Source organism: Lactuca virosa, chromosome 9 (genome assembly GCF_052849685.1).
Source record: "Lactuca virosa cultivar CGN04683 chromosome 9, Lactuca_virosa_CGN04683_v6, whole genome shotgun sequence".
Taxonomy (NCBI): Eukaryota; Viridiplantae; Streptophyta; class Magnoliopsida; order Asterales; family Asteraceae; genus Lactuca; species Lactuca virosa.
In genome coordinates, this window is record NC_136434.1 from 296,331,740 (window position 1) to 296,344,713 (window position 12,974).

Here is a 12,974-nt window from a genome sequence, read left to right on the forward strand (position 1 = left end):
CCAAGCAAATAGATATGATCATTCAGGTTCATGTCATAGTCTGTTTCATAGTAGTCTCAAAGGAACTCACTATGTGACTTAGAAAGTGATTGAACATCCAACTTTCTCAAGACTTTGACACCCAACTCTCCCGGCTTGTCAATATGTGACTTCATCTCTAAGATGTGATCACACATAGACCTTGCTTGCCATTAGGGCTTGAGTGACCTTGAACTTGTGGGTTAGGGAGAATAATTAGAGGAGGTGGAGGAACAGAAGTATGACTTCCATGAGCCAAACTCGGGAAGTCATATTCATTAGGAAAGCTTGGTTTGGGAAGATCATTGTTGTCTAAACCAGACATCAACAATGGGAGAAATTCACGTAAAGTTGATTTAAGTCCTTAATATAACACCCAATATGATATATTAAGGCTAGGACCCAACAAACTATTTTATAACTTGGAAGAGGGATGCCGTAATCCAAGCTATAAAATATTTGAAGGTAGGTGAATGACGATTCACCAATTTCCACCAAGATAAACGAAATGTATTATTAGGTTTTAATTGGTTTTGAAACTCCTAGATTCTTTTGAGATTCATTGAACTTTTCAATGGCATGTTTCAATCTTGAGTGTGCCCTTCAGGTTTTGTGACTGGGATGCCGAGGATCACAAAACAAGGTCTGAAGTAACCATGCAAATATACTTGGTACCCTTAATATTTACCCCTCAATCGATGTGCCGGTTAACCACACACGCTCCAACGATACTATGATAAACATTAAGTTACCCTGTGCCTACCTTGTTAAGTCCAGGTTAGTGTGCCGGTTAACCACACACGCTCCACTAACAGCTTAAACAAAGTGCAAAGTGTAATTTCATGGATTAGCACCTTATTCACATTTTCCTAAGTAACTAAGATTGGGAATTTATAAGTGTTTAGTTACTTAGTATTTATCATTATACTTATAATGAAGGGAGAATTATAGTCCTTGTCCTACCTGTTCGCCTAACGACCCTCCACCGGTCAAGGAAGCGGTGAGTGAGAGTGGACACCCATTAAACTGTCATTTTATAGGCAGTAACCTTATACCCCCCTTATAGACCGGCTTTGTGAATGAGGCCTACTAATGGTAAGACGACTTGCTCTTATACATATAATATATTGAACTTTTAATATTATAATAGTATAAGGGTGTATTTTAGACATTTAAAATACTTGGTGGTTTAATCTATTAATTAAACTAGACTTTTAATTTAATTAAACTCAAACCATATATTTATGGATTAATAATACTGTTTTAATTAAACGCTTTAATTAACTATTAATAAAGTCGATAAGAGTTAATTTGAACTATTCAACAAAACATCATAATTCCAATTATTAAACTCAAAATTAAAACCATTTAATTAATTGTTTAAGTTATGAACCCAAGAGTTTTAGAATTCAATTCTTTTTTTCATAAAAAACTTTTCTCAAATTTCAAAACTTGAGGGCAAGTTTTGTAATTCTTGAAAACCTTTGGATTCCATAACTTATGGAATTAATGGTGTTTTATGATGAAACTTTCCATGTTCCATAACTTAAGAACAAGTTATGGAATTATTTAAAACATTAACACCAAATTTTGTAACTCCATAAAAACTTTGAATCAAATTTTTTTTTTAAAAAAAAAACTTTCATATCCATAACTTATGGAAGTTTCAAAAACCCTTAAGATCACAACTTTAAAAAAAACTTTTGAGCTCCAAAATTTTATGACAAAATATGTAACTCCTTAAAACATTTAGATCAAACTTTTAAAACTAATAAAATAATCATATCATTTTTTCTTTTACTAAATTTGACCTAATTCAACTCATATAACAAATGATTCAAATTTTACAAATAATTCGTTTTTCACAAAACAAGTAATTATCTTAAAATTTGACAAACGTCATGTTTTTTTTTTCTTTTTATTTTCAACTTGAAAATAAAACATTTGCATCAATATAACAGAAAACAACCCATGGCTCTGATACCACTGTTGGGTTTTGAGCATTCTAACACTCCTATGGTGTACATGCAACCCTATAAACCTTGGATCTATGTTTTCTCTATTATACATGCAAATATTAACTATTCCAAGGTTTTATCCTACCTAGCATATTATGAAGCACCTATACTACAAAGTTCTAGTTAGATGACATACCTTTTGATATAGCTTGATGTCTTCAAGCTTTAAGAGCTTAGCCCCAATAGTGTGTAAGCCTCAAATGGAATCACAAATCACCAAAACACCTTGGAAGAACTTGAGAGAATATGTATGCACACTAAAATCGGCCCACTCTTATTTTCACACACTTGTGCCAATTTTGTGAGCCAAGAACCCCTTTATATATTATGGAGGATTAGGGTTACATCCATGTAAACCCTAATACCCATGACCTTTCATTTACATAGGATCCATGGCTTAAAAGCTCCATGGACCATCCATGAAAGCTTAGCCCAACCTAAATGAACTTGGCCCATTCCATATATATAAGAGTCCATATTTAATTAGTTCTTTTTGATCACTTAATTAATTCTAAATTAATTTTTGATCAATACTAATTAAATAATATGATTCCATATTAATATATTAGAACTTATAATATATTAATATAAATCATAAATATACTATTCTCAAAAGACTATCCATATAAATTGTGCCGGTGAAGTGCAACCCAAATGGACCATGCCGGGTCGGGTCAAGTACATACCAAATATAGTTATGGACTTAGACATTAATCCAACAATTACACCCTCTCCTAAGGTATTACATGGCTACGTAGAATCTTTGTCTTCCCTACCACAACAACTATTGGTCTCCCACGTAGTTCAGGCACTCTCCGTCCTGATTATCATGCAACGAGATAGCTGCCTTCTCATCCAAGACGCAAAATGTACTGTGAATCTAACTAGGTTTCCCCCTGGAAGATCTAACCGATGTGTCATCTGGACAATTCCAACAACAATCCTGATGATCCAAGGGATCGGGGTCTCTACTCCTCTTTCCCTGAAATGAATACTTTTGTACTGACAGGATCCTACATCCTTCTGCCCCCGCAACTGCATCCATAAACAACCAGCTATCTCATGGAACACTCATACCTAGTCCAATCAGCCTCGGCTGGAATACCAGACATGCTTACGATGGGTCCAGTCATCCCTAGGATGGAATACTCTCGTATCACGCACATGTTTGGCCAAATCAACCCTAGGGCTGGAATACCAAACACGTCAAGTGCAAACAATCATAGGGTCCAGTCATCCTCACGACGGAATACCCTAGATTGGATACTACTATTTACATACTTGGGCTAAACCCATAGCTTGAGATCCAAGGACATATCCTGACATTTCACCCGAAACCCTCTGAATCAACACAACCCACTACTACCAGTCATCTGGAACACCGAGTTCCCACCTGTTTACCGAGTCAAAGGCTCCCATGCAGTCGCCCCTCACGACTTCTGATCGGAATCCTTATCTGCCAATAGTTACCGTTAGTTATCTTACTTCTATGATTCTAACAGCCTCCTGATCCAACCGATCGGGTCCATACGTCGAATCCTGACGTCACCGCATCCACAGATAAAAGTGACTGCTACCTGACCAATGGTAGCCGTATATCACAAGCAACCTTATATGGTCCATTGCTTTCCTGATCCCATACTGTAGTGGCGCTCCAATAGTCTTATCATTGGCTCAACCAGATCTAATCCATCGGGGAAATTCTGAAATCCGATCCGTGATTTCCGTGCCCTCACTGCTGCACCCCAAACTGATGGGTAATACCGTTCTCCTCGCGATCTAACATCACTCCCATACTACATGATAACCTTGTGAATGCTACAGCTACACATGCAGACTTACATTACTTCCAATACTATATGAGAACCCTGTGAATGCTACGACTACACCCGCAGACTTACAACACTTCCCAAACCGGGTTGAACGCGCACTCGGCCTAACCCTCAACTGAACTTGAATTCTAATTGGACTTCTAACCTGGTTCCCTAAACCTGTTTCTCGATGTCAAGGAAAGAAGCGAACCAACCGTTGGAACATTCTCAGAACTCCCAACTTGCCCAATTCTCAACCTAGACAGCCACTTGACCACCTTTCCTCCCTAACGGGGATGCAAAACTCCTCCTAGTTTCACACCTATTTCTCCTCCTGAATACCTGATCAATTCTCCCCTACTTAGATTCGACTAAGTCTTCATCACGCGTGGGAATTGAAGGATTCCCAATCCTTCTTGCTTTTCAATAATATCACAGAATTCAAGGCCATGAGGCTTCAGCTGTCTTGAAGCGTAGGCGATAACCTGCCCTCTCTGCATCAATACCGCACCCGAACCCGAGATGGACGCATCACAATATACTATCAAATCCTCCATGCCCTCCGATAGGGCTAAGATCGGCACCTCGCATAATTTCTGTCTCAATGTGTGAAATGCGGCCTGTAGCTCAAGCCCCCAGCGAAAGACCACGACTTTCCTTGTCAACGGAGTCAGGGGCACAACTATCTTGGAGAAGTCCTGAATGAATCTCCGATAATAGCCTGCCAGTCCCAGAAAGCTCCAAATCTCAGATGGAGACCTCGGAACCTCCCACCTCATCACGGCCCCAACATTGGTCGAGTCAACCGAAATCCCGTTCTGTTGACAAGGTGCCCAAGAAACTGCACCTCGCACAACTAGAAATCGCACGTGGAGAACTTAGCATACGAGCTCTCCCTCCTCAAAGTATCCAGATCCTCCCGCAAGTGCTCCTCATGCCGCTCCTGCATCTTGTAATAAACCAAGATGTCATCCATGAAAACGATCACAGACCGGTCCAACAACAGTCGACACACGCGGTTCATGAGACCCATGAACGCGATAGGAGCATTGGTCACCCGAAAGGCATCACCACGAACTCATAGTGACCATAACGCATCCGAAAAGCAGTCTTGTGCACATCCGCCTCTCTGACCCTCATCTGATGATAACCGAAACGCACATCAATCTTGGAGAACCAAGATGCTCCATGTAGTTGGTCAAAGAGGTCATCAATCCTCGAGAGTGGGTAACGGTTCTTCACCGTTACCTTCTTCAGCTCTCGATAATCTATACACATCCGACGCGACTCTTCCTTCTTCTTTACAAATAATATCGGGGCTCCCCAGGGCGAACTGCTCAGTCTAATGAATCCCTTGTCTAACAGCTCCTACAGCTATGTAGACAACTCCTGTATATTAGGAGGAGCCAACTGATATGGTGCCTTGGCTATCGGAGCCGCTCCAGGAACTAGGTCGACCTTGACCTCTACCTACCTCTCCGGAGGTATCCCAGGCCACTCCTCGGGAAATACATCCGCAAACTCTCGTACCACTGGCACATCGCCGACCATCGCCTTACCCACCTCCCAGGTATCCATAACATAGGCGACATATCTTGCGCAACCCTGCTGGTGTAGCGCCTAGCCCTCGCCACTAAACATAAGGACGGTCCTCATTGTGGCCTCTTGCCCTGAATCACCAGCTCTCCCCCACTTGGGGTCCTCGTCCACACCAACTGCTGCGCGCAGTCAATCACCGCCCCATTGGTCTTAGCCAGTCCATACATATAATAACCTTGTTCCCCTTGAAAGGTATGGGAACAAAGTCTACCAGGTAGCGCTCCTCGAACAATCTCAAAACAAAATCTCTGAAAACATCTGATGATCGCACTGACCGGTCGTCCGCAATCTCGACCTCTAAAGGGAATTCCAACATGCCCAAGAACTCAGGAAACCTCTTGCTAAGTGCAAGGGAGACAAACGATCGGGTAGCAGCCGAATCAAACAACACCTGAACTGCGATACCGTTCACATGGAACAATCCTAAACTGAGCGCGTATATAACATACCAAAATCACAGCGACATAACATAAAAGGTTAGAGAGAAGAAATCATACCCGTCACCACATTGGGTGTGGCGCGTGCCTCCTCGGATGTCAACTGAAATGCTCGGCTCCGCACCGCTGGAGCCTCTGACTTGACCTTCCTGTCATCCGCAACTCGTGCTGTCGCTGGAGTCGGCGCCACCACCGGCGCTGCTGCTGATGCTGTTGTCAACATAGGGCAGTTGGCGGTGATCTCCGCCACTGTCTCGGTAGCCATGAACATATCATGGTAGCGGGTCTTCTGCATCTCCTCATCCCCAGCATACTGAGGTACCAAAAAGGCCCTCTCCCTGAACTTGGCGGTGATCTTCGGCACTGTCTCGGTCGTCTATCTCATGTCAACAAACTCCCTGGCCAGCTGCTGAAGCTCCACAGCTGGCGCAAACTCAGCCTTGAACCTGGTCACGAAATCTGACGAAGTCATAGCCTCGATGGTTGGGGCTCCCAGTGAGTCACCGACTGACTCCCACCAATCCTTAGGTCTATCCCTCCGGGCAGAAGCTTGTCAACTGGGCAGACTCAATGTCTGCGATCCATCTCCTGGCAGTGATGGGGTCCTTCACCCCGTGAAAGTCTTGTGCACCACTCCCCCTGAAATCCTTGAAGGACGGGGTGCATGTACCCGACTGGTTGGACGTTGAGTCCCTACTGAATGCCTGGAGGCGATCCTACATCAACTCGATAATCCCCTCCTTGATCGACCTAAAGTTGATAGGGGTCGAATCAAGGATGCCTCTCGTGATATCCGACATGATGAACTTGCGTAAACTGTCATCAACCTGCTCGGGTCCCACACCCGAGCCCGATCCGAATCCTGACCCAAGTCCTGAACCTCCTGCCCCATGTCGCGTAATAGCCATACTGAAAATAAACACATAAACGTCAGGATCATACATACTCTCGAGAGGTCTCGTACACTCTCCATGTTTCCTGGTTCCATCTTGGCCCTCCTTGACTCGAGTACGGATCCTCTACGTCCAGTAGTATGGGTCCATACTACCTTCCACATCTATCCGTACTTTCCTCAAGGATTGCTTCAACTTCACCAAGTCCCATTACCGATGTTGCTTTCAACTAATCTCATCCTAGGCTTTCCCAGGGCACCCTCCGACCTACTCTCCGCCATCAGATGCACTAGGAGTCCCTACCACCTTTCCCTAACTAGCTTGCAAATACTGTTACATATTTTCTTACTAGTTAGTTAAAGCTAGCCAGAACCCCTATAGCACAAAGCAAGCAGCATTCGTGCATTGAGTAACCAAATCAAGCATAACCTAATCAGGCTATCATACTGCTGACTAGCAGCTTTATCATACGACTCAATAAGCTCCTACAACAGGCATACAAGGCATCCTCCCTAGATCCTTAGCCCTATTCTAGCATGTAGTTCTCATAAGTACATAACAGGCATACAAGTCATCCTCCTAGATCCTTAGCCCTAATCTAGCATGCAATTCTCACAATCATATCGTATATCCTCACATAACAAGTATGGGTATCCTGGGGAAAACTTACTTGAGCTCGACCGGTAGCACGCATCACATACCTCGTTCTTTCTCCAAATTCCTTAACTTAGATTTTAGAAAACTATTTTCTTGTAATAATCTTTGAAGCCCTCGATTTGAGTCCAGACACCCCCGAGGGTGTGTCCGAATCCCTTAAACCAAGGCTCTGATACCAACTTGTAACATCCCAATTTTCAAGGCCAAAAATTTCATTTTTAATTTTTGTTACTTATAAATAGTTATCGGTAATCAGCATTACAATTCTTTTAACATAAAAACATAAGCCATAGTCTCAAAACCATTCCAGTAAATTGTGTAATATCATAGTATAATTCCTAGGTTTCAATGCGAAAAATCATGTAAGAATGTGTGATGCGCTGCTACGCGGCCGACTCTTTCCCCTTAGCTGAAGAGGTACCTGAAACCAAAACTAAAAACCGTAAGCACAAAGCTTAGTGAGTTCCCCCATCATACCCATACCAAATAATGCATAATCCTCGGTATCTTTCAACTGGTAACTGTCAGGCATAACCGGGAGCTGGACTCCCCTTCGGTATCTTTCAACGATGTAACTAGGAATTAACCTCCCCTTCGGTATCTTTCAACCGATAACTGGGAGCCAACCTCCCCTTCGGTATCTTTCAACCGGTAACCGGGGACTATTTCACCCCTTCTACTGCTAACACATAATAAGCATAGTAAGCATATCAAGCATAATCATATCGAACAGGGTAAGCATATCACATATCAATCCTAGATAATTATCACAAAGACAATTATCTAATCAACACTCTTACTTGTGGGCCGACATTATGGCCGTAGACCCACCCCTACTAGAAGGAAACTCACTTCAAAGTCATGTAGTGTCCGAACTGTCCTCGGCGTGAAAATCAGCTCTCCTCGACTCCTCAATCCCTACACGACGACCCCTCTAAGTTATTAACTTGTACTTGTAACCCTAACCAGGGTCAACTCAATTCCCGTCGAAGTCAACATCCAGTTGACTTGACTCGCCGAGTTGGTCTACCAACTTGTCGAGTCCATACTCCTCCAACTCAATACCACCCCGACTCTAATCGTCGAGTCTAGCAATAACTCGACGGGTTCTCCTTTAATCATACCATAAGTACAATCTTCAACCGACTCGCCGAGTTCATCCTTGAACTCGTGCGGTTCATCTCCCTCATATGAATGTGTCCAGTCTATGACTCGCCGAGTTGTATGAACAACTCGTCGAGTGTATTTTCATGGGTTGGGAGATTGTCTTGGACTCACCGAGTCCCAAGAACAACTCGCCGAGCACCATGATTTCCAAGTCTAAAATCTCGTCCATCTTTGTTGAGTTCTTCTCTAGACTCAACCAGATCCCCCAAAACCGCAAGGGTCGGGGAACCACTACCCGACTCGCTGAGTGCCAAGAACAACTCGCCGAGTACATTAAGGTCCATGTCCATAAACTTGGTTTATATTAAGCTCATCTCATCCAAAGGGTAGATCTGACCTCCTAGGGTCCGTTTTATACGTAAAGCTACAATCTTGCAATACATGCATGGGGTATTTAGCTCAAATGGTCCTAAAAGAGGTTCTTAAGATGCTTGGGACTTCTCATGGCAATAAAGTGGACGACTTTATGCCATGTAGTCCCTTAAGGACCCTGGATCTGAAGTCTTAACCCCCAACCATGCTTGCACTCATGATTGGCACCAAAAATGGTTCCTAAAAGTCCTAAATCACTCCAAAAAGGGATCTGGAAGATGAATGGACAGGGTATAAGCTTTAAACCTCAAATAAGCTCTAAATGCTGCACAAACTCAGGATCTTTTGGCTTCCTCTTGGTTCTTCAAGCTTCTCCTTCCTTCTTATGCTTCAAAATCACCTAAAATGTACCACCAAGGCTAAAGAACCCTCAAGATAGACTATTGTTTCGATACTGAGTTCTGGGGGGAAATGGAGGCTGAAGTTGGGCCATATAAAGTGTTTAAATAGGGTGAAAACCCTCAAATTTAGGGTTTCGTCCAGACAGCTGCTACTCGCCGAGTCGGTCTACCGACTCGCTGAGTAGGTCAGTTAACTCTCGCGTCCACGCCCGATCCTACTCGACGAGTTGGTCCTTCAACTCGTCGAGTCCCTTTGCTAAAATGATAAATCTTCATTTAAGAATGCTTATCGGGAAACGGGTGTTACAATTTGGCCCTTCTCCTACAAATCCTTCCAGAATAAGCGCAAAAGTTATCAATTACACCCTGCCTTCTAAAATCATTTTCAAAATAAATCCTGAAATTACACTTTAACCCCCCGGAACTTCAATTCTTGTCATTTGGCTTCCCGAAACCAACACCCCGCTAATTATTATTTGATTTTGGGCTTTAATAATCTAAATTAATAGTAAAAATTACTTCTCGGGGTTCCGGTTTATTATTTATTTATTCTATTTTAATGGGATGTTACAATAAAGCTGGTCCACATTGTGGCCTCTTACCCTAATTCACCAGCTCTCCCCCACTTGGGCTCCTGACCCAAACAAACTGCTGCGCGCAGTCGATCACTGCCCCATTAGGGCTCAACCAGATCAACTGTACCAGGTAGCGCTCCTCGAACAGCCTCAAAACAAAATCTCTGAAAACCTCTGGTGCTCGAACTGATCGGTTATTAGCAATCTCGACCTCTAGAGGGAAATCCAACATGCCCGAAGACTCAGGGAACCTCTTGCTAAGGGGAAGAGAGACAAATGATCGATTAGCCCCCAAATTGAATAATACTTGAACCGGAATACCGTTCACATGGAACTATCCTAAAAAAAACATAACATCGCACATAAATATCATAATCAACATATAATAAAAGCTAGGGAGAAGAAATCATACCCGTCACCCCATCGGGTGCGGAGCGTGCCTCCTCGGTAGTCAACTGGAAGGCTCGGCTCCTCACCACTGGAGCCTCTGACTTGCACTGTCGGCCATCAGTAATCCGCAGGGTCGCTGGAGCTGGCCCCGCCACTGGCGCTGCTGCTGTCAATCTTGGGCAGTTGGCCTTCTTGTACCCCTTCTGATTGCAATGAAAGAAAATAAGGTCTGATGTCTGGATGGTGGGGATAGGGGCAGTACAATCCCTACCAAAGTGCCCAGTCTTGTTGCACTTATAGCAGTCTGATACCGACCCAGTGCGGCAAACTCCCTCATGTGACCTGTCGCATTTCCCACAGTGGCCGCGAGCTTGCTGGCCCTTCGACATAGAGTCGAATCCCTTGGGTTTCTTCCCAGAAACCCATGTCACCTGTCGCTCCTCCGCTTTCCTCTTCTTGATGTGCTCCAAGTCAATCTCCCTCTCCCTCGTCGTGGTAATCATGGAATCCAGGGTCGGGCATGCCGAGTAGCTGACTTGCTCCTGAATGTCAGCTCTCAACATGTCATGACAGCGGGTCTTCCGCATCTCCTCATCCCCCACATACCGACCCACCAACAAGGCCCTCTCCCGGAACTTGGCGGTAATCTCCGCCACTGTCTCTGTAGTCTGTCTCATGTTGAGAAACTCCCTGGCCAGCTACTGAAACTCCACAGTCGGCACAAACTCAGCCCTAAACCTGGTCACAAGGTCTGAACAGGTCATAACCTCAATGGCTGAGGCTCCCAGAGAGTCACCAGCCGACTCCCACCAATCTCTAGCCCTGTCTTTCAAACAACATGCAACATATCGAACTTTCGACCCCTCAGGGTAGAAGCTCGTCAACTGTGCAGACTCGATGTCTGGAATCCATCTCCTAGCCACAATGGGATCCTTTGCCCCATGGAAATACGGCACATCATGTTGGGTTTTCAGCATTCTAACACTCCTATGGTGTACATGCAACCCTATAAACCTTGGATCTATGTTTTCTCTATTATACATGCAAATATTAACTATTCCAAGGTTTCATCCTAACTAGCATATTATGAAGCACCTATACTACAAAGTTCTAGTTAGATGACATACCTTTTGATGTAGCTTGATGTCTTCAAGCTTTAAGAGCTTAGCCCCAATAGTGTTGAAGCCTCAAATGGAATCACAAATCACCAAAACACCTTGGAAGAACTTGAGAGAATATGTATGCACACTAAAATCGGCCCACTCTTATTTTCACACACTTGTGCCAATTTTGTGAGCCAAGGACCCCTTTATATATTATGGAGGATTAGGGTTACATCCATGTAAACCCTAATACCCATGACCTTTCATTTACATAGGATCCATGGGTTAAAAGCTCCATGGACCATCCATGAAAGCTAAGCCCAACCTAAATGAACTTCGCCCATTCCATATATATAAGAGTCCATATTTAATTAGTTCTTTTTTATCACTTAATTAATTCTAAATTAATTCTTGATCAATACTAATTAAATAATATGATTCCATATTAATATATTAGAACTTATAATATATTAATATAAATCATAAATATATTATTCTCAAAAGACTATCCATATAAATTATGCTGGTGAAGTACAACCCAAATGGACCATGCCGGGTCGGGTCAAGTACATACCAAATATAGTTATGGACTTAGACATTAATCCAACAGTCTCCCACTTGGATAAGTCTAAAACTATTATTGAGTATGACTTCAAAACCTAACTGGCAATCGTAGCTCTTAAAGCAGCTGTCGAACTCTGGCCTTGTGAATGACTTGTCCATTAGATAAGGGATCATATATTCCTCCATTCTAGATATCATATGGACTGAGATATGGATTATAATCATTCTCTCTGTCCATTTGTTGTTTCCCGATTTTCGATTTATCATGACTGACTGATTGAACAAATCAAATCAGTCCTGGCTTGGCCAAGCACTCACATGTGTCATCGCTAAATCATCGAGGGGCCCACATATATCGCTTTTATCCCGAAGGTAAAAGGAATGGATAAACTTCGACTCATATGGCTTGTTCTACTACTTGTTGAATCATACACAAAGGCACGTTTTATAACATCGAGTTGCCAAATGCGTTTTCGTGCAATTAATGTATAACCAACTCATAGTAACAACTCATATCTCTAGGTTTGAAGAATATAAGATATTATCATCTCATGATCACTCGAGATAAAATCCATGAAGTGATTCAAATGAGCGTGGGTTGAATCCAATACTCAAAACTTATGAGCACTCATGAGTGTTGTAGCACCACTTTGTCCACCAACTTGGACCTCTACAAACCAACCCATGACAGTCTTGATTCATATCTACTTCTAACATATGACCGACTGTGGATGGTTTGAATAACTTAATCATTCAGGAAGAGCGACTTAGTTATTCTGGAAGTCAAAACATGCAAAGTGAAACACAAGAATAAATGAATCAAATATGGTATCAAACCCTATGAATATAAATAAACACTTTTATTTATCACCATAGTGATTACTCATTACTCATTGTTTTGGTTTTATCAACTTTATACTTGAATTAAAAACACTAGTTGTCCCATGCTCCAAGCATGTACACTATGTTTTTCTTAAACAATAGCTTTGACCTACACCAAGTATGTACTCTTTGTTTATCTATGATCCT